Consider the following 6,369-nt stretch of genomic DNA (forward strand, 5'->3'; position numbering starts at 1 on the left):
CATAATTAGTTATGGACCAATCATAAAAAATCCCTCAAATACACAAGTCATGCTCAAAATTTTGAATTTAAAGCGAACACCGCAAATCACACTATTACCCCCAAACTTAAATGGCACAGTGTCCTCAATGTGCAAAGAGAACAAAAGGGAAAGAGTATACCAGTGCAACTAAGGCAAAGAATGGCCGGAACAGAAGTATCCAAAGTAGGTGTCATAGCCCCCCCAAACTTGCGATTAACTGTGGTCCTGAAATTTTGGCAATTGGATAAAACTCATTAGATAACAAAAGGGATAATCACAGTGCACAGTGGACATGCAAGTGTAAATGGGATAATAATGAAAAATAGAGAGAGGTATAAGGGTGGTCCTGAAAATTTTTGGGCAGTATTCTCTCTCACTGAAGTAACTGGGATGCACCTGATGGAGTCAGTCATGGACAGATATATCAATAGAAGAATATGACATCCAAAAGATCATGGATAAAATAAAAAAAATAGAATAAAGTACAGTACATCCAGTGAGATATCAAAGCCAACAGACTGGCCGCAAAAATAATATAACAGTATCAAAGACATGCAGATATCACAGATATATAAAACGAAAGGAGTAAAGGGATAGAGAAGTCAGGAAGAAGAGGTAGGACGGGCAGGGCGCGCTCCACGGATGTCTCTGGATAGATCTCTGAATGCGGTCATGACATCCGTGCGAAAGGAAGCAATGTCAGCTCTAATGGAGATAGTCTCTACGTGGATAGATACCACGACATCCTCCAGAGTCTGAAGTCGCTCTTCGAAGTCGGGTATGTGAGTAGGAGCCTCAGGTGTGGCTGGATTAGGAGAATGATGATCCTGAGCCTGTTCCTCATCATGAACGGGTGACCCAACTGGAGAGTGCTACTCTGGGTCCTCTACAGGCTGCTCCAAATCAATGTCCATGTGTACGACAGCCGGATCGACTGCGACGTCGTCTATTGCTGGGTCTACTGCTGCTGTCGCTGCCTGGTCCATCTCCTCTCTCTCTAACTCCTTAGCTGCCTCGGCAGCGTCGTCCTGCAGACTCTTGATAAGAGCGTTATAGCTCTTATCCCAATCCTTCCTCTTGAAAGAGCAGGCCCCAAACTCAGTCTGCTCCTGTGGCTGGAAGGGACAGCGCTGGTCTCTCAGAATTTGTGTGATGAGATGGCCGAATGGGAGATACTTAGCCCTTTTGGGCTTGGCCTTGCTGATGTGGTCGACATACAGCTTCATTATGACGCTCCAGATGAGCGCATGAATGGATAGCCAGTGCCCTGTATAGAAGGCGTATAGAGCTGTAAGATAGTCACCGCGCCTCTGTGTTTTATGGCCGGCCATGAAAATATTTCGGTATAGCACCGAATCAAAAAAAACACAAGTCGTCTGGCAGATAAGTCCGGGTGGCAAAGGTCTCGCCATCGGCATAGTGACCTGTGAGTAAAACGGCCATGTCTGCATATGATGGCCTGAAGAGAGTGTGATATGTGTCTTGTAGCTCTGGAGGGCAGACATGTGGACAGTGGCACGATCTGGACAATGTATCCACCGTGATAGTGATAGGATGGCCGTCGATGGTAGTCCACAGCTCCGTCAGGTTACTCGGGGCAGGTCAGAGGTTCTGGAAGAACATTCGGACCAACCTCGGGTACACTGGGTATGTGACAGGGGCAAGAATGGCTTCAAGGCCCCTCCGTAATTTATCATCATATGCTGATCGGGTAAGTACCGATCGGGAAAAAAAGTCTGTATCGAAGACCGATTCGTGCGCCACTTGAAGGCATGAGTATCTATGTAATGGCTGGTCTAAGTGCTAGGCTGGCTGGGTGATGGAGATGGTATGTAGTCAGCCTCAGCGTCAGCCTAGGAAGAAGATGCCTCGGCGGAAGATTGTAGTCGACTGTCAGCTGGAGACTGAGGTGGAGACTGGACCTGCCTCGTCGTCCAAACTCTGCCTGCCCCTGCGGTGATTGTGTCCGCGAGCTACAGTCTTGACCCTAGCCATGGCCTGCAAAATAAAAGGAAAACTTGCAAAATGGGAGTCAGTGCCAGCATAAAGAATTAAAGCACAATTTATAGAATCATGTATGTTAAATAGGATAGATAAAACAGATAAGGAACATGAAGCTATGCAAGTGACAGGGAATGAGTGACATGATGTGAAGCATGCTAGACAGTATAAGTATGGAATGCATCCAATGTGGAAAACACAGGCATTGGGCATGTATGAGATAGCATGAAACACAAAAGATGGTGTGTGAAATGTGTGAAGTAAATCTGTGAAGTTCGATCGATTACAAAAATGTGAGATCGATGCAAGTTCGATCGATCAAGAATAAGTGATAGATCTGTGACGTGGATGGCACGGGGCCTTCACGAACATGGTCGTGGGCCCATCAACACAACAAACATCAATCCTAGTCACTGGATTCGGCCCATAACTCCAAAAATCAAATAAAATCCAAAATCTATACAAAACATAAATACATATATATACACATATATACACAGAGCTCAAAGCTTCATCAATGGAGATATTCATCATCATAACAACTTAGATCTAACATTTAGAGCAAGTATGCATCAAATCGAAGCTTGAAATCACAAGAGTAGGATTCGGATCTCACCAGAATCAAGAAAGAAGTGGAGATGCGAAGGGGGAGAGATGCGAATGAGATCTACTATGGAAGAGAGAGGATCGACGCCTGGGATGGTTGCCGGAGTCTCGCCGGAGATGGAGAAGAGTTGGGATGCAGCGGCGAAGGGTGAAACGAGGGTTTGAGATTGATTCATGTGAAATCGATCGAATGACCCTAAATCGATTTTTAAAAACATTCCCTTGCTAGTTCGATTGATCGAACTGAATCCTCAGATCGATCGAACTGACATCAATCTCTCCTTTTAAGTGACAAAATTTTTTTGGGATTTTTGAAAAATAAAAAGTAAAAATAAATAAAATAAAAAGTAAAAATATTTTTAGGATTTTTTTGAAAAAGATTATATATATATATATATATATATATATATATATATATAAAATTTATTATTATTAATTTATTATTTTTGGAAAATAAAAATAAAAATGACAATAAAAATTAAATAATAAAATATTTATTTATTATTTTTTTTTTGGAATTTTTGGAATTTTTGAAATTAAGAAATTAAAACAAAGTCAAAACAAAGTTAAAATTGAAAAAAAAAGAACAAAGATCGATCTCTCCAAGATCGATCTCAGAACGCCTTCGATCGATCAAGAATGCAAAGATTTGAAGAAATGTTCGATCGATGAGACAGAGAGGCTTTTGGATGCAGGTGATGCAGGTTCAAAAAATTTCTAAGTGTTGGAACTGCAGATTGATCCAAGATAAAGTTGGATCAATCGAAGAACTAAAGATCGATCTAGGAACAAGTTCAAACGATGGGACAAAGCTGAAATATGCAGGTTTTGTTCAAATGATTAGACAGAGAGTGATTTGGATGCAGGTTTGATGCAGGTGGGAAGTTCGATCGATCGAACTCATTTTGAGATCGATCGAACTTATGCAAAATGCTCAATTTTAAGATAAAAGTGCATGCAATCCTAATCATAGTTCCTAGCAATGCATATGAACCCAAAGCCAATATCTAGACTTCACAAGAAATGAAATTAAAGGTAGAAATGAGGGAGGAATAGGGTTTTAACACCCTACGAAATGTCTTACTAGTCTTTAACGTCTCTAGCAAGACGTTGGGCTTTTTTAGCCCAGATCAAACATCTTGTAGTGCATCCCCTCCTTAATGGGGTGATAAGTGCTTCGAACTCCACCCAACAAATGGTTCTTTAAGGAACTTGTTGGATTAAGCTTAAAAGACATTTTCTGTCCTTGGTCAAAACAATCTTTGGGCTTCCACGCCCTTTCAAAATAAGACTTTGAAACAACTTTCTTTGGTTTCAAGGTTGAAGGTGGACTTTTTGAAACTTTGGTCTCATATAAAAACTCAATTCCTTCACATTTAAGGTCATGACATTTCTCCACAATATTAACTTCTTCATGCTTGTCAAATTAATTGGGGGTTGGATTTAAAATATTCAACTTTACCTTCATGTGGCCAAATGAAATCTTCATTATCCCCGTCCTACAATTAATGTTGGCATTCGCGGTTGCCAAGAAAGGACGGGCAAGGATAACGGGAATATGGCTCTTAGGATTTGGAACCGGTTCCGTGTCAATGACAACGAATGGGAAAGAAGAATTTACCAATCTTAATCAATACGTCATCAATGATACCCCTAGGCTTTTTTATGGATCGGTTGGCAAGTTGCAAAACCACCGACGTCGGTTTCAAGTCTCCTAAGCCTAATTTGACATATATCGAGTTTGGAAGAAGATTAACACTTGCTCCTAGGTCAAGAAGAGCCCAATTAATGATATGATCTCCAATGATGCATGAAGTGGTAGGTAAACTGGGCTCCTTAAACTTTGGAAGAGTGTTATGTTGCAAAATTGAGCTTACTTGCTAAATTAAGACCACTTTCCGAGGTGCTTGGCTTTTGTTCTTCCTCTTTTGGGTGCACAAGTCTTTCAAGAATTTGGCATAAGCCAGAATTTGCTTAATTGCATCTAAAAGTGGAAGATTGACTTTCACTTGCCTAAACACATCCATAATTTCATTTGCTTTGACCTTTTGCTTGTCATTTGAAATGGATCCTTTTAAGGCATCCGGAAATGAAGCTCTTGGCTCAAAAACCTTTTCAGAAATTTTCTTTGAAGTCTCTTCAACACAAGAAGTTATGAAATCATTTTGCAAATCTTGCTTTTCAAAATCACTTTTCAAATCACTTTTCAAGATACTCTCATTTATATGGTCATGCATATGCAATGAAGGAGGAATAAGATGAGAAACGGGACGGGTGTCAACTTGTGGTTGCACCGGTTCACTCTCTTCATTGGACATACCCACTTGGTTGTCCACAATCTTCCTACTTCTCAAGGTAGTCACCGCATTAACATGCTCTACTGTGTGACCTTCCGATGAGGAATGAGTCTCCACAACGCATTATTGCTTTTGTGGGGCATTCAAAGGCATTTTCCCTTTCTCTCTAGCATTCAAAGTACTAGTTATTTGCCCTACTAGGGTTTTTAGCTTAGCAATGGATTGAGAATGAGAATGAAGCAATTGAGTGTTCGCCTCTAGAGTGCCTAGAGCGGTCAAAACTTTCTCTTCAAAAGCGGGACTCCTAGCATTTCCTTGAGAATATGATGGTTGATTAGGAAAATGAGAATTAGAGAATTGATTTCCTTATGATTGAAATGGTCTATATCCTTGGGAACCTTGGCTTTGCATTGGAGGTGGGACATATTTTCCTTGGAAACCACCTTGGGAGGGTTTGAGCCTTCCCTTTGGTTTTTCCAAGAGAAATTCGAGTGATTCCTCCAACTGAGATTATAATGATTGCCATAAGGATTGTTCACTTGACTAACGAAAGCTACATTGACTTGTTTATGATGCTCACTTTGCACATGTCCATGGGAAAAATTAGAAGTAGAATGTAAAACACTTGAACAAGTCATACATGTCTCATTAGATGCATGATGAGAATGGTTAGGTAAGGAAGATACGTGATTTGCCGAGTTTTGGTTGATCAAGAATTGATCAAACCTTTGAGATAAGGATTTCATCTCGGCGGCTATGTCATTAGAATGGTCGACTTGATGTAAGCCAACACTCTTCCTTCCACTTGAATTTCTACCATTCTTGGAAGATAAAGTTTGATGCAAAGAATTCTCACTCATGCTCTCATAAAGACGCCACACGTCATCCTCATGCCTATCAATGTAAGAACCACCCATGGAAGCATCAACCATGCCCTTGTAATCGTCCAATAAGCTCTCAAAGAAATATTGAACTAATTGCCATTTGGGCATGTCATGATGTGGACACTTCCTAAGCAATTCATTGAATCTTTTCCATGCCTCATGGAACGTTTCCCCATCCCCGTGTGAAAACTCTCGAATTGAGGTTCTCGTGGCATTGGTCTTAGAAACCGGATAGTATTTCTTCAAGAACTCTTGTTGCATTTCTGCCCAAAAAGTTATTGAAAAAGGTCTAAGATTGTTAAACCAATATTTTGTCTTGTCTTTAAGAGTGAATGGAAAAAGTTTAAGCCTTAAGATCTCTTTCGGCATGTCCGTGTATCTCATGGTGGAACATACTTCAAGAAACTCATCCAAATGCTTGTAAGGTTCTTCACTTGGAAGTCCATGATAGTTAGGAAGCATTTGAATGGTTTGTGGTTTGATCTCATAGTGGTGTGCTCTAAATGGTGGCAATTAAATGCATGTGGGTGCATTGTATTCATTAGGCACATAGTGGTCTC

The 6,369-nt window shown here is 40.7% G+C and overlaps 1 pseudogene; it reads left to right on the top strand.

The window, feature by feature from the left end:
* Positions 1 to 5,915: 5,915 nt before the first annotated feature.
* On the top strand, positions 5,916 to 6,014 carry LOC132305827 (small nucleolar RNA R71; annotated as a pseudogene).
* The last annotated feature ends 355 nt before the right edge of the window (positions 6,015 to 6,369 follow it).

The sequence above is a fragment of the Cornus florida genome, unplaced genomic scaffold (genome assembly GCF_030987335.1).
Source record: "Cornus florida cultivar Cherokee Brave unplaced genomic scaffold, ASM3098733v1 CherokeeBrave_3.0.0_Hap2_Chr04, whole genome shotgun sequence".
NCBI lineage: Eukaryota > Viridiplantae > Streptophyta > Magnoliopsida > Cornales > Cornaceae > Cornus > Cornus florida.